The following is a 22,843-nucleotide window of genomic DNA, read 5'->3' as shown; positions in this document are numbered from 1 at the left end:
ACAGTTAACACCACAAAAAATGGATGGACATACAATCAGTTTTCTCTGCCTAGAATCCACAAGGGCTTCCTCCTCAGCCGACATAGGAAAATTATCCTGTAGCACCAGCCCATGCTGTCACAGTCAGGCCTGCCATACCCTGGGGAACATTAACCTAAATATACTTCTTGAAATATGTGAGAGTGGCTCAGGGGAAATCTCTTGCAGACAAATTTCCAGACAGGGTTAATGCCTTTATTTTCCTTTGTTCCAACTTGGAAGTTTTGTCAAACCTGGAGACTGTTAACGGTCCAGGGATTAGGAAGGGTCCAGGGATCAGGGTGCAAAAGCAAAAAGTGAAAAGAAAAAACTAGGGTAAAAACCCAAGAAGTAGGAAGGAAGCTACTGGTTGTGAGATCTAACCCATGCTGTGGCTCATTATTATTACTTGCAACTGCAAATGTTGATGAAGTGCTGCAGAGTGCCAGTAATTAGTAGGCATGGCTCTCCAACTGCTGCAGCATGTGGTCAATGAGTTCCTGCCTCCAAGAGATGTTCTGCACTGTAAGAAGAGAGATTTATGTTACTGACAAACATAAAGAGAGACTGAAATACAGCCTATATGCCACATTAGGAATGGGATTTCTCCTATACCTCCTATCTGCAGAAATCATCCCAGGCTGGAGAGATGGTGAGAGGTGAGGCTCAGCATCTAGGGTGCAAGTCAGAATATAAATCTTTCTGTTTTCTTCTCTTCAGACTCCCACCAATCTGTTCAGCAGTATCTGGGAAAAAGAAATCAAACTCATGCAACATGGAATGCTGTTGGGTGGCTTAGTGACAATCATTGATGCATATCCAACAGCACTGGCTTTATGGCTGATGCCTTCCACAGTTTCCACGCCTGTGCTGTATAAAATTCTCTTAATTATATTTCTAGTCAAACTCTTCCTGCCAATTGTAGGCTATACATATTTTACAAGCCTGGTAAATAGGGTATGAGCAAAGAAACCCATAAAGTTGGTACGGTGCCAGGTTAAGTGGGAGCAGTGATGGGACTACAGTCATCCCTTGGAGGCTTGCATTGTGTGCCACCTGGTGTGGTGTGGAGGGACAGGGGCCTGAATTCCCCTTTGTTCCTGGGTAGATCCCAATCCTCTGTCAGTGTTGAATTGTAGCTTTGCATGGCAGACCTACCCTTTGGCACATTGTTTTTCCAGTATAGTGTACAGCTCAGCTTCAGATTTCTAGCCTCTGAACTGCTGAATGAAGTCCTTTAGAACCTCATGAGGATGAAGAACATCTTGAGTGGCAAAGTCTAAGTTCTTCTAGTTATATATCACTATGTCAAATACTTTCCTGGCAATCTTTCATTAAGCCAGATCTTAACATGAGTTTGTCATTTACTCCCACTTGTGATAAAATGAAGATCTAGGAATTAGCTCCTCTGTTCACTAGGTAGCTTCTTTCAACTCCTGCTCTAATTTTAGAAGATTGACTTAAAACTGTGAGCTCTCGGGCTGTCAATATTCTCTAAATTTAAACAGTTCTTCTGCCTTGCTCACACTTGCCCCTGATATTTTTACAGATAATGACCATATTCTCTCCCAACCTTCACTCTGATAAGCTAAAAACGTCAACCTTTTCTAGTGTCCCCTCAAAAAATAAATGTTAAAATTCCAGAACATCCTACAAGACCTGGTCTACTCCATTCCAGGTTGAATTCTTCTTTGCTCCCACATGGCAGGAGAATTGGGTATGAGGCTCCAGGTACAGTCTTAATGAAGTCTTGCTCAGCTTAAGGCACTAAGTGTGCGTCGTGCATGCAGGAACTACCTCGCCTGTTTACATACTCTTTGGTGAGGATGTGGGACTACGTGAATGTAATTGTCCTCCAGCTTTCAAATCTACAAATGGTTCCACATTTGCCTCTAGTTCTGCTCTTAGGAGGGGCACCTCTTTTTTCTCCTATAGAAGGAACAAGAATCTAAATTAGGAACAGACTGAAAAATATTTTAATAAAATACATTCTGCTGTTTTGTTTGACACTGGGAATGAACAGCTTATAGATCAGAGAGCTTTTTACATATTAATTTAGGCTTGGCTTCCTATGAGCCCACGCTTCTCCAAGCACGTGCTGCACGTGTGTGCATGTATGGATGTGAATGTGCTATTAATAAGTTTTCAACTTCTTGACTAATTTCAAACATATTTGATAATCTTGGTCACACTGTATCCCAACAGATTTAATGAAAATCAGCAGCCAAGAGGAGGAAATACTGTGCTGTCATCTCCACTGAAGACAAGCTTCGCCTAACCCTTTCTTAGATGCTAGGAAACCCTGTCAGGTTCCCAGATACGGGAAACAGTAATTTGGAGCTCACAGGTTGTTATATATTATATTGTCAAGCCAGGACACAAATCCATGGGAAACCAGCTTGCATTAGTTTTGCTGCTCTGAGCTATTTGCTGGATTTGCGTATTTCCCCTTACTTAAAGAATTGGATATCTCTGAAAATGCATATCTACCCTTGTCTTTTTACAGTCTTGTAATACGTATGGAAATTGTGTATCTGCAGACATATATTTGAATACATCTCATGAATGAATTTGTCTTTCATTCACACCCACTCCCCCACTGTATCTCTACTCCTTTGTAGCTGTTTAGATGATCCATATTTATTTCTCAATCTATAGATTTTATTGACAACCTTACAGACAAGTACATCATCACCATCCAAATCTTCTTTCTGCTCACTCCCAGATGTTGGACCTATAGATCAATTTTCTGTGTCTGTTTACAGGATGAAGAAAGAATAACATGAATTGAAGATTAGAAGATTTCTGTGGAAGGGGGCACAGCCATGGCATTGCAGAGTTTATAGCTACCCCAGAGGTTCTGATTAGAACCAAGATTTGGCCCCACATCAAGCAACAGATCAATAGTTCTGCTGTTAGCAATATATATCTGTTAACAAAACATTGGTCCAAGTTACTTAGTCCAATAGCTCACTAACTGCAATACTGCATGTGGTGTTGGGAAACTGTTCCAAGGGCTTTTAAAGAGAAAATAACAGTCCTTCTTGGTGCTCTGTGTTTTCACAATAAACAACCATAAATAAGATGCTGCTAGTAGACTCCATTTTCTCTGATTACACAGCTACCTGCCTTTCTGTCCATCAGCCACAGTAAATCTCTCTCTTTCCTTGAAGTATCTTATATTGTGCAAAATCAATATGCTGTCAGAGTACTTTGCTACCTGACCGCCAACACCAGCATAGCATCTCCCCTGGGGAGCCTGACTTCGTGTGGGAGAAAAAATCCACCCTGTCCTAGGGCTGGATTTAGAAGGGGTCTGAGAAGTCAGGTGCTGTGGGGGACTTGGGTATTTTTTGGCTCTGGCTCACTTCTGGATCTCTGCACCTGGCTCCTTCGGCTTACAACCCCCGGGGGCCTCCAACATCCCATGCCTCAGCAAACTTGGCCAGACCGCAGCCACAGCAGCAGCACAGCGAGCTGCTGCCAGCTCCCAGCTCAGCATTATCAGTGTTAAAATATTTACTGCATGTGCAATTCTCAACAGCTCTTAACTCTGGCAAATGAAAACCAATTTTAACCGGAACACTCCAAAACACTTCTCTGCAATGAGGGCTATCTATCTGTCTGACAAATTCAGAATTGCTTCCCCCAGCTGTTTTGGCATTAGAGCTGTTAAAAAAAAAAAGAGTTGCAACAATTTTCTGCTATATAGATGTTGAAAAAAAAAAATCATTCTCTTTGTATTAAAAACTGGTGATATCTTCATGCCAACAAATCAAATGAGATTTCAATTGCAAAAAATTAGAAAAATAGAAAAAATTCTGCCTGATCAATAGACATTCAAAGTGTTACCAGGAATTAGCCAGAGGGAGCTGGGATGGAAATGCCTGCTGATGGCAGCTGCTATATATAATGTCCTGTCTCAGGGCAGTTTGAACCCCTCAGGGCTGTGTATTGATCTAGATTTTAGGGCACAGAACCATAAATCCCTGTGGTCTGCCAAATCACTCACATGTGTGACACCAAGCATGTGACTGAATCCTATTCCTTCCTCCTGAGCACCCAGGCACTCACTCAACTCACAGCTGGAGCATCTGATGGGCTCTTTGAGGACCCCAGTCAGCCTAAATTCTGTAAAATTCAGCTTTGGTTTTGCTTCCCACTTAGTTTAGCTTCATTGCTATATTTGCAGGTTCAGTGTGTGTATGACCAAGCTGTGAAAACAGCAACCAAACAAAATGATACCCTAAGGTCTGATCAGCAGCTCTCTGGGATTTACTTCTTTCAGGCTATCATCCTCAGTTTTAAATTGGAGCAGGGAGCACAGCATGGCCATTTTATTGAATGGATTAGAGAAAAATTGAGCTGGCTGATCTGTATGATGACATTACTGAGTTGTGTTTGCAGCTATGACAGAAACAAAGAGCTTTTATTGGATTACTGAAGCACAGGGAGAAAAGGGGAGAGAAAAGGTAATGTAGAGGTGAGCAGGTATTAACTTGGTGCCTCTGTGTTTAGTGTCTCTAGCAAGGGCTCTCTTCTCTGCTAGCCTCTCTACCCAGCTCATTGCTGGGCTGGCTGCTGCTGCCTTCCCAAATGCCACCAACCACATATCCAAAGAGACAGGAATTAGATGCAGTCCCTCATTAGTGGATGCTCACATTACACTTGTTCATCACCCAGATAAGAGTATTTGTGACTTAAAAATAAAACAAACAAAAGCCATTTGGAGGTGAATATCCTCTTTAACGGATATATTTTTGTGCAAGCCAGGTGTTTAAAAACTGTGGTGTTGCATGACACCTACTGACAAGCAAGGCATACCACAGTCCAGTGTGTAGGCAGCTGAGTTGTTTATTTTTACTGGTGATTTATTTTTACATTTGTTAAAAGTATATGATTGAAAAGGAAGGAATTGATATTTTGTACCATGCGAATATGTGACAGTGAGTGACCGACACATATACATGTATGCGTGTGTATAAATGTACCCTACCCTATATTTTATGCACTTCTTTTGCATGTTTAGTTTATAGACTGGTGTTAAAACTACCATGTCCAGCAGCTTTGTTGATTCATTTTATTGGTGGCTGAGGAGGAATGTTAGTAGCAAATGTTGTACTCAGTACAAGAGAGCAACCTACAGGTTATGCTTTTAAAATGATCATATATTTTATTCATATGGTGCCTGTCAGTCATAGAAGCCTCCTGTGAAATATTACTGAAATGAAATGCAGCTAAGACTCCATATTAAAATGACACAGTCTGATTCTCCACTGCTTTGCATGCTGTGCCCTTAAACTGCTGAAATCAAACCATGTGGAGAAGAAAACTATACAGGTATGAAGTGGCCTTACAAAATAAGAACATTTTTCAATTGCTTTCCTCTGGTATGCTTTGTCCTACTAAATGATCAGGAAGAATTCAGAGCCATGATTGTGCTGTGTTTCTATTGTAGTTTTATTCCCAGACCAAAACATTCGTTATCTTGTCAGTTCTCCTGTGGCACAGGTAAGAGGTCTGAGGGACACATGACCAGGTGCCAGATCAGAGCCCCACCAAAGGCCATCAGCCTCCTCGCCTTGCCAGTCAGGATTTCACCCAACAGCTGTTTAAGCAGGAAGAGTTCTGCATCACAGCTCAACCCAGCTCAGCACTGATATGCCAACTGAAGATACAGAAGGAAATGGATCTTGTAAGGCTCATCAGCACAATTCAAACCTTAAATGAAACCAACAAGCAAACAAATGAGCTGTAATTTTATCAGGTGGAAATAGAAATCGGAGGAGCTACACGTTTGCAGCAGCTGAGACTCCAACTCTTTATATAAGTTGCACAAAGCCACTGCTGCAACTGGAGTGTTTTTCACCTCAGAAGGCAGTAAGTGGGCCCCATGCCCAAGGAAAAGATATCAACACTGCACATTTTTGGAGATATCATTTCCATGCTGTGAAATTGCCTGTGTGCTAGACTTGTATGGATTTCAATGGGAAAGCTCACCATCAAACCACATGGCACCCAGCCCATGCAGAGCTTTGAAGAAGATAGAGATAATGTCAAAATTGCCATGAAAATGGGACCAATGGCTGACAGTACAGCCAAAATTGGTCTCATAATTCATTTAAAATGCTGTTGAAATAATTCTAAAGCTGAAAGAATCTCAACAAGCATCATTATCAGCTGCACTTTTCTTCTAAGAATGAAATACAATGGGAAAAAATTGTATTTGTGGATAACCCACTACTTCAAGGTAAAAGGACCGCAAAAAATTGCTCCATTAGGGTTTGGAAGTTGACACGTTAGGCTACAAAATTCCATGCAAACCACATAGCTCTCATTTGAAAAGCAAAAATCATACACAGTGATTGCATATTCATCCAAGCTCCCCAAACAGCTCTGTTTTCCCTAGTGGTGGACACATCTATGTATATCCCTACATGTGTCTGACTTTCACAGAAAATAGGTGCACTGAACACATTTGCTTCCTCAGCCTTGCTGAAAAACAGGTCCTTGCTGCTGCTGAGGATGATCCTAAATCAGAAGCTCTTGGAAATAAGCACACCAGCTTCCTGCTGGAGGAAGAGACCTCATAAGGCTAGAGAACAGGCCCAGGACACCCAGAGCAGTAACCAGGCTGTAGTACCTGGGAGTGCACCCACTGCTCTGGTGGGCACCCAACCCACCTTTAAAGACACTGCTGATGTGATCAGATCTTTACTTAAAAGATGCCAGTGATACATCCTGTGAGGAGCAGTAACATAAAATTTAACAAGAAAAATGTAAAAGCTGGTGAAACTTTGGCATTGGTGAGGTATAACTGAACATGCATGATCCTGTCAGAGGTTTCCTGTTTGGTCACTGGAAGAGGTCCACAAAAAACCCACCAAAAAGACTACTACAAAGAAGAGTTCGTGCATTGCCAAAGCATCCTGCCTTGCTGTGCTTTATCCTTGCACTGGTAGGATCTGTTTACTCAGGAGATGTTTACCTACCTAATTTTAATTAAAAAAAAAAAAAAAAAAAGATGGTTTTAAAGCCTCAGGGAATAGTTATCAGCTTAAATATATATATTTTTTAATTTAATGGCTATGTTTTTATACTGATTCTTTAAAGTTATTTGAATGCCCATGGGAAAATATAGTAGTGTTATGTTTACACCAGAGATACTGATACAGAGATACCAGAGATACTAATCTACTCAGTACGACCCCAGGATTTCAAACAGGTCATAGAGGAAGCAAAGGACACCAGAAGTTAACCCTGCAGATGTTTGTCTTGCTGGACTCAATTAGTTTATCTGCCGGTGCTCATCTGGCACACGGTTTGGATGAGGATGAGCATTCCCCTGGCCAGGGAGAGTTGCAGCAGTGGCATCCTTTGCACAGGGATGTGTTAGCTGGAGACACTTGTCTTAGGACACAGCCTGAGCAGTATTTTAGTATGCAGTGCTGGCTATCCCCCACCCGAGGTAGTTTTACATAAACATGGAGTTTGTGTGTGATAGTTAATTTAACTAACATGTTTATTTACTGGCCCTCTGTCTTTTTGTGTTTGGAAAAGATGACTCATCTGCTGCTTGATCCTGCCAATGTTTATTCTGCTGGTGGGCTCACTCTTTACTGAGCAATGACAGTAATCCCACTCATATCAGGCCTATTAGCGAACATTCTTTCGCAGGATCAGGTCACAGGCTGCCAGTAAATAAAAATATCCACCTCCTCATCCCCAGCTCAAGTAGAATTTCAAGGATGCTCATGTCATCAGGGCCTGTTACCAGGTCTCAAAAGCACTACATTAGCTTTGTCCAGTTTTCCTAAGGATAACATTTTAAAGGGTACAACATGCAAGGAGGGATTTTGATGTCACTCAGCTGAGCACACAACACTGACGCTCTCACAGGACCTTCTGCCTCATACTCCGTGGTGTTCAGGTTCCTCCAGTGCCCAGAGACACATAAATGTCTAAGACAGTGGCTGGTCAGCAAAGCAGGGAGGTGTCTGAGGCTGAGAGAAATAGAGAGAAAGCAGCTGCATGCACGAAACAAAAATTAATGTTCCTGGGGCCAGGATGAGGATGCAACAGCAAACCCACCATGCCCCAGCCTGGCAGACAGGGCACCTGATGAAGGCAGATTAAAGGCCTCTTCCATCACTACTGCTCCCTGCAAGGGCTGTATAGACAGCCCAGGACTCCCTGTGCTGAGCAGCTATGGAGAGCCAGGGCACATCAAGGGAAACTAATTCAGTCATAGGTGCTTTTCTTTTTTGGAAACCTTTTGGCCTTGTGCCACCTCTGCATCACAGAGTGGTTTGGCTTGGAAGGGACCTCAAAGATCATCTAACTCCAAGGGACCTCAAAGATCATCTAACTCCAGCCCCTCTGCCATGGGCAGGGACATCATCACTAGATCAAGTTGCTCAGAGCCCCATCCAACCTGGCCTTGAACATTTCTTAGGCTGCCCAAGAACATCTAGCCACAACCTGGGAGCAGGAATGGTCAGGGCCTCCCCAAGGAGGCAGTTTACATGTGGTTCCCTGCCTCTGCAAGCTTCGATGCTGGCTGGCCTTTGTGACACCACGCCTCTGTTTATGTTTAATGTGTTGGACACCTGCAATTTCTGTATGACCACTCTTACTCTGGGTTCCACACCAGGGAGATCTAAAAAGTAGGTGTTTCAGTTGTTTTGAAGGCTCACTTGTAATCACAGGAGTCTGGATCTTAATTGCCAGCTACATGAATATCTCTGAAAACTTGTTGCCCTTGAGGATCCATCTGGGCCTTGGCTTTTTGATTACACAGATATTAAGCACCTAAGGACTAAAATAGATATTTAGTACTTGCAGATAACATCATAGGGTTTGTTGAAAAAGACCTGACCAAGATTTAGTAAATACTGCTTTGGTGCACTTTGGTGCTTTCTAAACTTGAACTTGGCATCATGCATCTACCTAGGTATCCTTGCAAATCTTTGCTTTCCAGTGGAGTCAGATTTGGAATGAGTTTTGGTGTCTAAAAAATATCTAAGTCCACCCTGAGACCCTAAGTTCACTAAAGATGCCCCAGCTCAGGCACGAGGCAACCTCCATTCTCCACAAGTCAGACTCTTGTGAGCCAATGTCCCTGGAAGGACTGGCAAAGTCCAAGGCCCAGTCAGGCTCCTTGTAGCTGGAGCACCAATCACCTGAGCACCACAGAGGAGAGGACAGAAAAGGATGCAGAGCACCAAAACAAGCAAGAATTGAGAATAAGTTTCCAAGTTGTGCTGAGTGCAGCAGAGCAATGCCACTCTCATTCCACAGATTCATAGTTTCATAGACTCAGATTTGTAGATTCACAGAATGGTTTAGGATGAAAGGACATAAAATATCATCTAGATCCAACCTCCCTTCCATGGGCACAGAAACCTTACACTAGATTAGGTCATATGCACAGTCTTTTTTGCTCCTCTCCAGAGGCAGGTTTGGAAAGAGGTTCCTCAGCTGTAGATGGTGCTGGTTTCCAACCCTCAGTCCACTCAGGCAATCCCAGCTCTCACCTCACTTTACCCACTGTATCTCCCACCTCCATTTTTTAATCACAGGCATTCTACTTGCCCCAGAGAAGCCAGCTTTAATTGTGTGGCCCTTGTGCTCAAGCTATATGTTTTCCTTTCTTTCCTTACACCAGAATAGTGCAGTACACAATATGATGGGATAATGTGCTAAAATGAGATGCCAGGGCTGTCTCTTCAGAGGGCTAGGCTGCCAAACATTACACCCACTGGATGTTAAATGAAGGTGATGACTAAGTGTTCACACAGTGGCTTGCTTTTGCTGAAGAGTTTGGCAGACTGACGTAAATTGAAAGCCTGCTGCGGGCAGATTTCCTCCTACTATTTTTGACTTCATGCAAATAAGAATTGCAGGACGCCAGGCAATTTCTACCTGTGACTGACATATTTGGTGTTGACAGTCCCACACTGTTTTTATTTCTAGAAGTGTGGATTTAATGATACATGCAGGGCGGTTGCAGTTTGCAATCTCATCACAGACCCATCTCCAGACCCTCTCCCTCCCCTGTTCCCAGCAGGCTGCATCCAGCCCCATGGCAAGGCTTCCTTCGATACATGCATGGCTATAAAGTGTGGCAGTCTGCTGCCAAACTCCCAAAGAAAACACAACTGTGCAATATTTTCTGCTAACAAGCCTTTGTCCTGTGTATTTCACTCCCTGGTTCTGCTGGATAAAGGCTTCCTGTTAAAGGATTAAGGGGTAGCTTAGTCAAACAAAAATTCTCCATCTTCTAGCTGATCCAGGCAAAGGAAGCATCTACTACTCAAAAACATTTAATCTAAACTGAAAAAGTCTAGAAGGGAGGCTCAGCAGGTGCAGGGCTTCTGGGAGAGGAACAGAGACATCTGCTTTTGGGGTGATGGAGAGACAGTAGAAAGCAGCTGCATGGGGGAGCAGCAAGCCCCACCAGAGTGGAAACTGGAATATGTTGCAAGAATCTGAAGCACCAGGTGCAAGTGTGGCTTCTTTTTCTCAGCTCTGGGTTGTACCCGTGTGTCACAAGAAGTGCTGGGTAGGGATGGCAGTCACGCCCTGGCTATGAAGATCCCAGCCACCTGCAAGCAGCACTGCTCCCCACAAGGCCAGGGCCATGCCTGGAGACAGAGGCTGGCTGCAGATTCCTTTGGAAAAGCTCACTAAGCTCACTCCTGGATAAATAACCTGTGAGCTCTTTTATGCTTGTCTCTGCCAGCCCAGAAATTTTCCTCTTTATATTTTAGTGTACTATCCAGCCACCATGAAATGTGGTGGTCTCACATCATGTTTTCCCCACAGCGACCAGTTATGAAATAAAATCTCAAGGAGGAAAGGAGACTAGGAAGTCAGGATACTAATCAGAATAGGTGACAGGATTAATGTTTTAATTTCCATCACTCTTTCATTCAGACCAGGACTTTCCACTGCAGCAACTGCCCTTTTGGAGGCATGTGCCCTCTCCTTGCAGGTATTCTGCAGCAGATGCCTGTCTTTCCCTACCATGTTTTAAACAAGGCTTAGGCTGTGCCTCCCTGCCTACAGGCATTTGCAACAAGCTATACACACACAGCTTGGCCCGTGGTATGGTGCGGACTGCAGCCCAAAACTCAGGGGTTGTTTGAAGGCAACTGGAAATCCATACATCTAACATACAGCCTCAGTCTCTAGCAGGGTCTCCATGCAGGACTTAATACAGAATAATTTTTGGTGATTTTCCTCCTAAAGTGTTTGAACTGATGTGAGACTGTTTCCTACAGTGATGTTTTGGGTTTAGGAGGAGAAGGGAAGCTTCAAGATTTTGTGGGATAGTGGTAACTAATGGATGGTGGACAGATCTAAACTTGGGGAATCTTGTCCATAATGCCTGTGGAAAAGCGTCTCTGAATGAACTATCCTTTGACAGTTATTTAGTAGTGCACATATATTTGTGGGAGAGAACTTGAAAGAGACCTGAGGGCCACAGCTCCTAGCAGTATGAAGCATCCTGGGTACCTCACCTCTTAATCCATAATTCACACAGTCTCCTGAGACATCTTATCCCTACTGGAGCAGAAAAGCAGGTGCTAAATGAGGCTGAAGGTGCTATTATTGAAGTGCCTCAGAAATTGCTTCAGCTCTAGCCTTGTGACTGGCACAATGTCCCATGATGCTGTATTCACATTGATATGTTCACAAGACCACCTTTTTCCTTGAGCATTCAGATTCCACTGGGAGAGAACAAGTGGAACAAAAATGAGAAAACTCATGAGTTGAGATAAAGATAATTTAATAGGTTAGGGAAAGAGAAAAAGAACCAAGTGGGATTACTCACCCTGTCCCACAGGCAGACCATCTGAGCAATGACCACCTTGGAAGCCAAAACTCCATTGTTCACTTCCCCTACCCATTTTTATTCCAGAGCACATCAATCACTATACAGTATGGAATATCCCTTTGGCCAGTTTGGGTCAGTTGTGGCTCCCAGCTCCACCAGAAAGCTGGGTCTGACTTCACCAAGTGCCAGCTGGTTCTAAGCATTGCAGTTCAAACAATGGACATGGGATTTCAGTACAAATACTCCATGTGCAAAAGAGACACACAAAACACCTAATGGTCAAACTACCTACACCTGGATGTGGCTAAAATGTCTCTTTTATGGTTACATATTTCATAGGAGAGCTCTTTCCTATGTGTTTGAGCTTTAAACCTAAAACTGTGAATCAGGGCTACAATACTGGGACCAAAGACCTCAGTAAGTGTTTGTGTTCACAGTCCAGCTTCTATTTACATTCTTCCCTTCAGCAGCTGACATCAAAGTGGGAAGAAGAAGTGGGTGGCCGGTCCCAAGGCCAGTACTAATAATTGCAATTTGGAAGCTTCATAAGAATATATCCCACATTTAAATAGAGCATCCAGTGTTTTGCAGCTCTGCTACACTACTTAACTGTGAGTGCTAATTTAACTAAAACGGGTTGAACTGTTTTTTATAACAAACATCCAGTTTGTTTAGGACTCTATGGACTTCCAAGAGCTCATGAACAAAAAAACCCTGCAATGAATCCATCATGGTGATTATTTCTTCTGAATGACCAAGTTAAAGTTTCTTTGAGAAAACAGAATATCATCTGAGCCCATTGCATCCACCCCACCAGTGAGAAAACAGCTGCATCCTACCACCATGTCTCTGCCCATCTGTGCAGACTGTCTCTCTATTGGCATTCAAAGCATTGGCAGGAATCAGACCACCTTGCCTCAGCTATGCTCACTAGCTCATAAACTTAATTGTTTTGTTCTCTCCTAGAGACTGTTGCTTATTTTCCATGCTCCTTGCATCCACACATAGACAGTGCATTAATATTCTTCATCTTCACTTGTTGAGCTACTCCAGCTTCAGTCTTACCTGTAGGCTGGACGTACATGTCAGATTATTTGAGTTAGGTGAAAATTTCTCCTCCTTCCTTCACGCTAAATTTTATTGCTATCCAATAATGGTTTTGAAACTGGGGGTTTAGTACCCTGTTCTGGCAGAATAACATTAAACACAAATTGCTTGTATCTAAAAATAATACATGGTAGTTCTGTTCTCTCTCAGAAACTGGCACACTGCATTCTCTAAAGGGAGATGAATGAATATGTGAAAACATTTTCAGAACAGTTGCTTGTCTATAACAAGTCAATATGAAATCAAGATAGAATTTATACTTTGTCTCTTCATAAACACTTACTGAGCTATATTCAAACATGTTTCATAATGAACCTTCTGGAGGCCCAAGAATTAAGTACTTGATCTTTCTAGAGTTTTCTATTCAGAAGGAGAAAACACACTTGAATATTCATCTCCTGGACAGCAGGCACAGATTACAACCCTTGCAGAATTTCTTTGTGGAGTGAGGAAATCATGATTGTCTTTTATTTTGCTCTCAATTTCCTGAGAAAATTCTGGGCATAGCAACACATAGCAACTTCCTACAAGGAGTCCTGCACATTAATTAGATCTCCTGAGAGTCATCTCTCCCAGTCTGAAACAAGAGCCAGACATTTGCCAAATGACATCATTTCACCATGAGCAACTTCTCTAAGCCTCACTCTTGTCAGCCATGACAAAAATTGTGGTCATGCCTTGACCATTTCTCCTCAAGACTGCTTGAACCTTCTCTTCATTTTCACCTTTTTCCTTTGCAACCTATTTCAAATGTCTCAGTAAATCATCTGCCTCAACAGCAGCACCTCTGAATTCTTCTATCATCTTCCTTTGGCCTCCTGCATTAAATTTCAGCTACCTGTGCTTCCCTTCAAGGATCCCCAGAACACTGCCCTGACTTATAGCACCCACTGCAGTATTTCCTGCCCTCATTTCCACTCAGCCAGTACATCACACCTTGGTGATGCCTTTATCGTCTCCTACATGCTCCAGGCCATCCTCAAAAATGGAATTCTTCTTGTATGCAGTTTAGAAAGGAATGCACTTCTGTTTTCATACATCCTTTCTCAAAGCACATCTTCCTCTGTGGACATGTGCTCCTCCAGCCCTTCCTATCCATTATGATATTCAGACAAGGTTAAATATTGCCAAAACAATCACACTCTGGCCACTAATGAACATCAGGCATGTATTTACAATTTATTGGTTAAAAGCCCCCGGTGGCAGGAGCATTTTTCAAACCCTGTACAGCATCCACCTACTTCTAGACATCAATGACTGATAAAACTAAGAGGCCTGGAATAAAGTCCTAGTTTCCTTCTTGTTCTACAAATGGAGTCTGGTTACATTTTTAAAAACAAAGTCCCTTCCAAGGTACAAAAAGACTCAAAGTGAAGATCAGGTTTTCCTGAGAACTCCTCTATCCTTAACTGACTGGCTGAGGATACACCCAGGACACTTTTTTCTCCTTCTCTGCATATTTAGAAGTGTGTGAAGAGAGCATAAAAAATAGAATAGGTTGTATATTTTCTATAATGCAGTATTACCTGGCAATTTGGCAAAGATCTGGTGAGAAATTATTGCAACCATATCTCACACTTAAGCCAATAACTGCAAATTCACAGGCATCATAGAAGCAGAATTGGATTTATGCAAATAATATCTCTCTTTTTCCTTTGGCCTTAGCTACTGTGGCTAAAGGGAGCACTTGCTTGTTCTGTTTCTGAAATTTTGGGTTGACCCTGCCTGGATTCCAGGTACCCACCAAAGCCACACTATCACTCCTCAGCTGGGCAGGGGAGAGAATATATAACAAAAGGCCCATGGGTTGAGATATGGATGGGGAGAGGTTACTCACCAGTTCTTGTCATGGGCAAAACAGATTCAACTTGGGAAAATTAGTATATTTTGTTACCAATAAAAATCAGAGTAAAATAATGATTAAAAAAATCTTAAATCTCTTTTCCCCCACTCCTCTCTTCCTCCCAGGCACTATTTACGTCTAGGTTCTCTCAGTCTTCCCCCGAGCAGTACAGGGGGACAAGGAATGGGGGCTGTGGTCAGTTCGTTGCACCTTGTCTTGGCTACTTCTTCATCCTCGTTGGGAGGGCTCCTCACATTCCTTCCCCTGCTCCAGCACAGGCCCCTTCATAGGATGCAGTCCATCAGGAACAGACCACTCCAATGGGAGTCTCTGGCAGGGTTACAAAGAAACCTGCTCCAGCCTGGGCTTCTCTCTTCAGGGGTCTGCAGGTCCCTGCAGGAGCCTGCTCCAGCACAGGCTTCCCATGGAGTCACAGTCTCTTTTGGGCACCCACCTGGTCCAGGCATGGGGTTCTCCAGGGGCTGCAGGTGGATCTTTGCTCCACCATGGACCCCCATGGGCTGCAGGGGCACAGCTGCACCACCATGTTCTGCTCCACAGGCTGCAACGAAATCTCTGCTGCCCCTCCTTCCTCACTGACCTTGGGGACTGCAGGGTTTCTCTCACATATTCTCATTCACCAAGCAGTTTTTTCTCTTTCTTAAATACATTATCCCAGAGGTGCTACCACAGGCTGATGGTCTCAGCCTTGCCCAGCAGCAGGTCTGTCCTGGAGCCAGCAGGTGCTGGCTCTGTCAGAAATGAGGGAAGCTTTCAGCAGCTTCTCACAGAAGCCACCCCTGTAGCCATCCACTACTGAAACTCTGCCACAAAACCCCAACACAGCAGTATTTTCTACTTTTCCCTTTTCTGCATCAGCTGTTTGATTTGCACTCAGAAACTGTATTTTCCAACAAATATAAATTATGCACGTAGTCTGTGTCATCTCTGTTTTCATGAAATATGTTTGCCTTCTCTCTCTGCAGTGAGGCTTCCATGTATGCAAAAAGAGACTTGCATATGAAAGAACACCTTCCAGACACCAAGCTCCTGACTCCTGGCTCCTTTCAGGCAGGACTCACTCTGCTGCACCCCTCTTCACCTTAGTCTGAGCCTGATGTGCTCCCAAAGATCGAAGACCTGAGTTTGGATCCTTCAAGGAAGTGCTTTAATTGCCAGTGGCACGGGTGTTGCATCTCATTGTGCAGTCTCCTGTGCCTCACTGACAAAATGCCTACTGGTGCCAGTTCCCAAGAGCGAGAGGTGATGAAAGGGTCAGTACGGGACTTTTGCCAACACTTAGATCCTATCTAGGGATCACAGCAGCTCAGTTACATCAAGGCTCAACGAGCTTGTGAGTTCCTGTAAGCAAAACCTAGGCTTCAGGGTTGCAGTAACGTAGACATCTACAGGTTGAAATGGGATTTGAACACAAGATTTGCAACAAGTATTAGTGTCATTGTTGGACAAGGCACTCAAAGCAGAGGTACAACTTTTGAAGTACTCAGTGTCCAACACTTAAAAAACAAAGTAATTGCACACATAAATGGCCAGAATTAGCCAGGTTTCATTACTTGCTGCGTTATGTACCAATGCAACACAACACCACAGTTATTGTATTTTACAAATTGGTCCCTTCATAGTTGTTCCAGAGAGATGTAGGCTAATGAAGCAACATTCTGTCATGGACTCAAGAGGCAGAAATGTCTCTGTAGATATTTAAACAAGACCCTTGCTTAAAGAATTAATGTTGATAGAATAAAATGAATATCGGAATAGGCTCTCTAGTCAAGCAATTCTTCCTATTACAGCTATCCTTAAGAATAAAATGTATGTTCCTAAAGCTGTGCCTTCTGGAAATTTTGAGGAAATTTATGTGCCTTAAAAGTCAATGTCCTTAGACATCGTTAGACACACAAGAGAAGCACAGAACAGGAGACTCTCTCAATTAAATGCTTAAAATGTTCCAGTAACAAACTTCCCCACATTAAACTAGATGACAACTAACTGAGGCATTTCTGATGTGTTCTGCTGCTTTGGTGCTACACAAGCAGAGATTGTCTCTAGAAGGTACAAGATCCAGCCTACAAAGGCTACTTTGTGCACTGTTTCTCTGAAACAATTTTTATAGCAATTACTTGGAAATTACATTCTACTGCATTTGCCATTAGCTTCAGTGGAACCAAGCTTTCATCCATTTCATATCAGCTTTAGGGGTGGGTTTTTTTTCTGTTTTCCTATTTCTGGCATGATCCAGTTCAAAGAGTAACTGCAATCTGTCATCTGTTGGTGGATACTGAATGTATACTGGGGGGAAGCAGGGGAATTAAAAAAACCCCAACCTGCCAAGTCTTTCAGCCTTCAACCTCTGGTGCAGTACAAGGTTTACAAGATGATTTAAAATCTGCATGTGTAGGAAATAAGGAAGATGGGCTGACTCTATACAGAAAATGGGTTTGGGATAGACATAGATTGATGGCTTTGTGACAATGACACTAAAGTTAATAGCTGATACAGGCAGACAACAGAGTCTATTTTAAATTTCAAATTGAACTCTGTGTCGCTCACAGCATCATACTGACCATTCATTGCTAGACCTAATTTTTTTCTGCTAATGACTGCAAGAAGCAGAATAGACAATGATGTGCACTGCTGAACACTTGGGAAATGGCATTAACTGATTCTCCCCCCTCTTCCTGTTTTAAAAACAACTATTTAATGATTACTAGGGGTGGCTATCCTTGAACACTCCTGAAGGGTAAAAATTAGTCACTCCTCTGGGGACATCTCTGTCGCCTTTCCTTTCCTCTTTGGAGACAGAAGGGGTGTAAATTGTGCTTGCAACAGACTGGGAAGGCTGACACTGCTAAAATATAAGACCTTGACAAAAACCCTGGAGATGATGTATCACTAATCTTCTGGGCAGTTGCACTCCACATTCACATTTGCACACTGCAGATAATTCCTGCCTCTCAAAATCCTGAACCCAGACTTCAAATGCAAATTGTCTTGGAGGTGGAAATGGAAACCTGCATGCACTGAGACAGTTATTCACATATTTAAATAAAAAGCTCACAAACAAAAACCAAATCCTTCAGTCCTCGGGGAAGCAGTTCTTTGCTGTCTGTTTCTGTCATTAATCCCTCCTGTTTATCCAACCTGCACTTCAGAGACAGAGATACCCATTGGTTTTGTACATCTCCACTCATACAAATAGAGATCTTTACCGGGCATACCAGTATATGGTTGATCAACAGAGATTTGACTTTATTACATGTAGTGAAACACCTTTAAAAAAGCACACCAACCATAATACAAGGGGCTTCTGAAATTTTATACGCATGGCACATGGAAGCAACTGAATTTGGGAATAAATATTTGTGCCTTAGACCTGAACACAGCCAGCACACATGTGTGAAGTGAGTGTTGCTGGCCTTATGCTACAAGTCTGGGCTCTGTCACTGAAACCACTTTTCTTGATAGGTGCTGTGGCAAAACTGTAATAGTACATACCATTATTTGCTTGAAAACTGTATTTCAGACTGAAATTTCCACCTGTTTTCCTTCTTCCAATCTGTGACACACATTTGCACATAAGAAGGATTTACTGTTTCTCTGCCTAATTTTTTGTTCAACAGGAAAACTAGCTGAATTGTTTGCATCAAGTTCAAAAGCTCTAATATGAAAGCCACATACTTTTTGCTTGAATTAATTCCAACTCCTCTGGCTTTGTAAAACTAATTGAAATTATAGCTGTCTCTGCATCTTCTTGCTATAACAAATTAAAATAAATAAATCTAATTGTGTGTGGCTTTACTACCATGAATGTCCTTATTACTTTCCAAATGGTATGGTGGGGGCTCATAGTTTCGATAAAATCTAAGCTACCAAATTATTTTGATGAGAAATTGGGACTGTGGCAATCAAAAATACACATGTAAAAACCCATTTTCTTTTCTGTGAGGAAGAGCAATGCCTGTGTTCTATTTCCATCCTTTACTTCTGTCTTCTGTGAGTGCTGAAGGGTATTTTAGATGTATTTGCTCAGACTATTCAAGATCTTTAAACAAAGTTCTTGTTCCCTAGAAAGTAATTGAAAACTTCCACATCAAAAAAAAATATATGTCATGTGTGTAAATGCTATAAAAGTAACATGTGGTTTACACAACAATCTAATAATGGTACTTCATATCTGAGGCAAAATGTGATCAGATATTGTACATGCTTAGATCAGCCCTCTGTGTTCTCTTGGCGCAGACTGTGACACCAGCTCACGCTGCAAGGCACGCAAGCACTGCAGCTGCTTTTGTTACAAGATGGGGAAGGGTGGATAAATAGCAACACATGTCCCATTAGTAAAAGGCTTCCTAAGTTCTACTGAGTCAACAGACAGTAATCAGGTATCAGCTACTTCACTAGGAGATGGATCAAAACTAGGAGTGGGAGGCTTGGGATGTGAGGTGGGGAAGCAAGGAGTGAGACACAAGGTTCATTTCTTTGTCCGCTCCAATTTCACTCCTCTAATAGAAATTCCATGAGGGCATGTTAACCTGAAGAGGAATTTCAGCAGCAAATCATCACAAAGAAGACACGAAAGCCTCTTTAATACTTGCAGGTGGCATCCAGTCCAGGTGCTCTCTAATGAGCTCATTATCTGACAGTCATCTGATAAACATGCTTTACAACTGTACAGTCTAAAGGTGGAAAAACCAGTCAGGTCAGCTCAGTCCACCTCTTGCTCTGTCCATCCAAGACAGGATTCTTTTTGTCCTTTTCCCAACATTTTGTTTAGCCTTTTTGTGCTGTTTAGTTTTTAAATTTCCAGGTAACCCAAGAGGTATCTTCTGAACTGCAAAGGAATTTAGTATTTAATATCTTGATGCTAAGAGGTTTCCCTCTTCACTACTGTTTGGTGAAATAAGTTCTTGTTTACCTTCTTTCACTGTTCTATAGTACAGCCATTCCAAAACACTCTAATTACCTCCCCTTTGCATCTACCTAAGAATTTCTATATTTTAGCCTTGTCTTTGCCTTCACAAGTTATTCTAATGACTATTCATATGGGACCACATCAGTATTCTTCTCCTTTACTGTGTTAGTATCATGCTGACCCCAAAACTAATTCAGTATTTCATGCAGAATTACAGTATCAGAATCATTGGTTTCAGAGCAAGAGCTCTCACACTCCCTACTATGCAATATTTGGACATGCACCCTAAAACTGCAGTGGCTTTTTTCCTCTCACTGTATCCAAACTTATCTCTTTAATGCAGGTTTAAAATGTGCTTTCCCAAATCCCCTTTTTATTGACTCTATTTTATGGGAGGGTGTACCCACCCAAGTTTTGATTGTTGCTGTTGTATTTCTTTGTATTTTCCCATTATTTTTGAAAGTCTTCCCACTCCAACAATGTATTTCAGTAACAGACTGACTTAATGAACTTCTTCTCCAGGACTGTAAATACCACTAAACTCACTACATGGCTATAAAAACAACTGCATTACTATCCATTGCTACTCAGACAACTTTAAAATCATGAATCTTTCTTTCTATTTAGGCAAATCTGAATCTATTTTTCAAGCAAGATTTCATGATAAGCACACAGAGTCGTAGGAGAAAATTTTAGCACAGACACGTATGGAATTCATTCCATTCATCCACTCAATTTCAATTCTGGAACATTGCTCTGTAGCTTTGCAGTAGGTGCAGTCAGCTGAAGGTGAGAGCCCAAGGGGCCAAGAAGGGCTTAAACACATCAGGTCTCTTACAGGATTTAGGCAGAAAACTCACAGTTTCTAAAACTTCAGCAGTGATTATCAGATACCATCAGCTGCTGGGAACATGTGTAGAAGCAGAACTCCAAGCATGCTGAACATGGAGGCATTCAATGAGCTGCGATGCTCCCAGAGTGAAGGAGACACATGGAAACTTGCCTCTGCTTGTTTACCTCAAACGCACTGATGGTCTTTACTGTGCCTAGTCTGGTCAGAAGTGCTGGAAAACACAGATTCTGCTTCTGATTAAATTCAATCAATACAAACACTGTTGCAAATTATTCTTCACAGTGCTATTTGTTGTACCGTATAGTGTTGTAACAGATGCCAGAATGTGTCCCTTATGCAATATGAGCAAAAAAAAAAAAAATCCTTAAAATTTACACAGAAGTTAGCCAAAGTTTTACTATATTGCATTTATTTAGCTCTTACGTTCCACTTATCCATTACATTTTGTTAAATAAAAACTGGCATTGGTACCTATTTCTCTCACTTTAATATCCTGCAATATGTATCAGTCAGCATGTTCTTTTTGCCTATGGAATAACCTTCCAAGTCAGGAAAACCCCCTTCTCTTTTAAAGCTGATGCTCTACCACATCAGACTTCATTCCTATTACATAAGGGGATGAGAAAACTACTCACTTCCTTCCCCAAATATTATTTCTCCACTGATGTATTTGTAAATTCCTTTATAATCCCCCATTTCATCTGCTAGCATGAAGCAATTAAACTAATCCATGCTCTGTCAACCCCAGCCGACTCACAGTGTCTTTGGGTGCCACTGTACATTTTTTGAAGTTTTTTTTTTCAAATTCAAGTCTTCAAACCCGTATCTAGAACTTACTGTTTTCCACAGCAGTAGTCAGCTACCCTTCAGCTGTAGTGTTTTTGGTTTCTGCAGCCATCCTGCACACCAGTGAAATCTTGGTTCCTATAGAATCCTTGTCCTCCTCCCTCTAAGTCCCTTCTTTAGTGATTAATTTGAGTAGCATTTGTGCAAAAGTTCCAGCTTCTCCATCAGTAAGAAATACTACAATCAGAGAAGGGTTTTTCTGTGGAACAACAAGAATAGTCATGGATTTGTCCTTGCTACCTCTATGGAAGACAAGAGGCAAGGTAAGGTCTTTGTATCTTTCCTGAGCAAGGCATAAATCTGCTCTAAACTTTTGTCTTTTTATGTAAGAAAAACCTTGGACTTTGCATACTGCCTAGCAGGCATCTTCTGTGCTGTGACACTGAACCACACATTCAATATCCTTTATTTTGTCTACAAAGCTGTTGGATTAATGGTCGTATTTTAGAGTGTGTGTTAACTTGAGACTATTTCCCACAAATACGCTTTAAAGTATTATGCATCGTAGCCCTACTCTCCCAAGTCCAATCTGGGCAAAACAAAACCCCAGGAAATCCAAACCCCTCAAATATTTTTGTATTCCCAAAATATAATGATCACATTTTCTGTTATTTGCTTTTGGAAGTATCAGCATGTTTATCCAGCTTCTCCCTTATCAAAAATATAAAAATAGCCACAAAATCATAGAATTATTTAAGATCGAAAAGACCTTTATGATCATTGAGTCCAACCATTAGCAAGCAGCTAAACTTATTACATGAAAATGATGCTCCAAGTGAAGAGGGGGCACTTCCAGAGCCAGTCAGAGCTCTGTGTGTTCAGGAGGGACAACAAGAGCAGCACTGTTGCAGGCAGCAATTCTGGGAGCCACCAGCCTCATGAGGAAAGTAGGAGAGTGCCAGAAGCATGAAGATAATTTCAATGATATATAATGTTATAACAGTCAATGATACATAAACCAAACACTGAAACATCTGTGTTTGTATTGCTTTACTGGTATTTGTAAATACCTCATCTGGTGCCATTTCATTAAGCAGCAGTTAAAGTTCAGTTAGCATTAATAAAATATTAAATTTCAGCACATGTTGATGCCCAGTAATTCATTCAAGTGTTTCACAGCTGAGGAAACACTTTTCTTAAAACTGTCATCTTCTTGGCCAAATCCTATACTTATTCATGGACCCGATAGCATTTGAAATATATTCACTACCCTTACTTTCATCTGTGTAAGTCAAAGTGTATGGTTTTGGTCCAACACCTTGCACAGTCCTGTTTTGACAGTATTTACTGTGATAATTTACAATTCTGTCTATTTCTGCACTTTGCAATTTAGCTACTGCCCATCTATTCTGGTAGTGGTTTGAAGTGTTTCTCTTCTCTCCCAGATGAAAAATTGTAGTACAG

General features: G+C 41.9%; 1 protein-coding gene across 1 annotated transcript in view; it reads right to left on the bottom strand.

The window, feature by feature from the left end:
- Positions 1–212: 212 nt before the first annotated feature.
- The window catches only part of MED30 (mediator complex subunit 30), a 42,051-nt gene continuing 19,420 nt past the window's right edge, over positions 213–22,843 (bottom strand). The window contains exons 5-6 of the transcript XR_012053829.1: positions 634–764; positions 213–541 (exon numbers count right to left, since the gene is read on the bottom strand). The gene's annotated coding sequence lies outside the window, so the exon portion shown is untranslated. The remainder of the gene's footprint in view (positions 542–633; positions 765–22,843) is intronic.

This window comes from Taeniopygia guttata, chromosome 2, assembly GCF_048771995.1.
Source record: "Taeniopygia guttata chromosome 2, bTaeGut7.mat, whole genome shotgun sequence".
In the NCBI taxonomy this organism is placed as follows: domain Eukaryota; kingdom Metazoa; phylum Chordata; class Aves; order Passeriformes; family Estrildidae; genus Taeniopygia; species Taeniopygia guttata.
The sequence above is the reverse complement of the archived record's forward strand: the minus strand, read 5'-3'. Positions and strand labels throughout refer to the sequence as shown.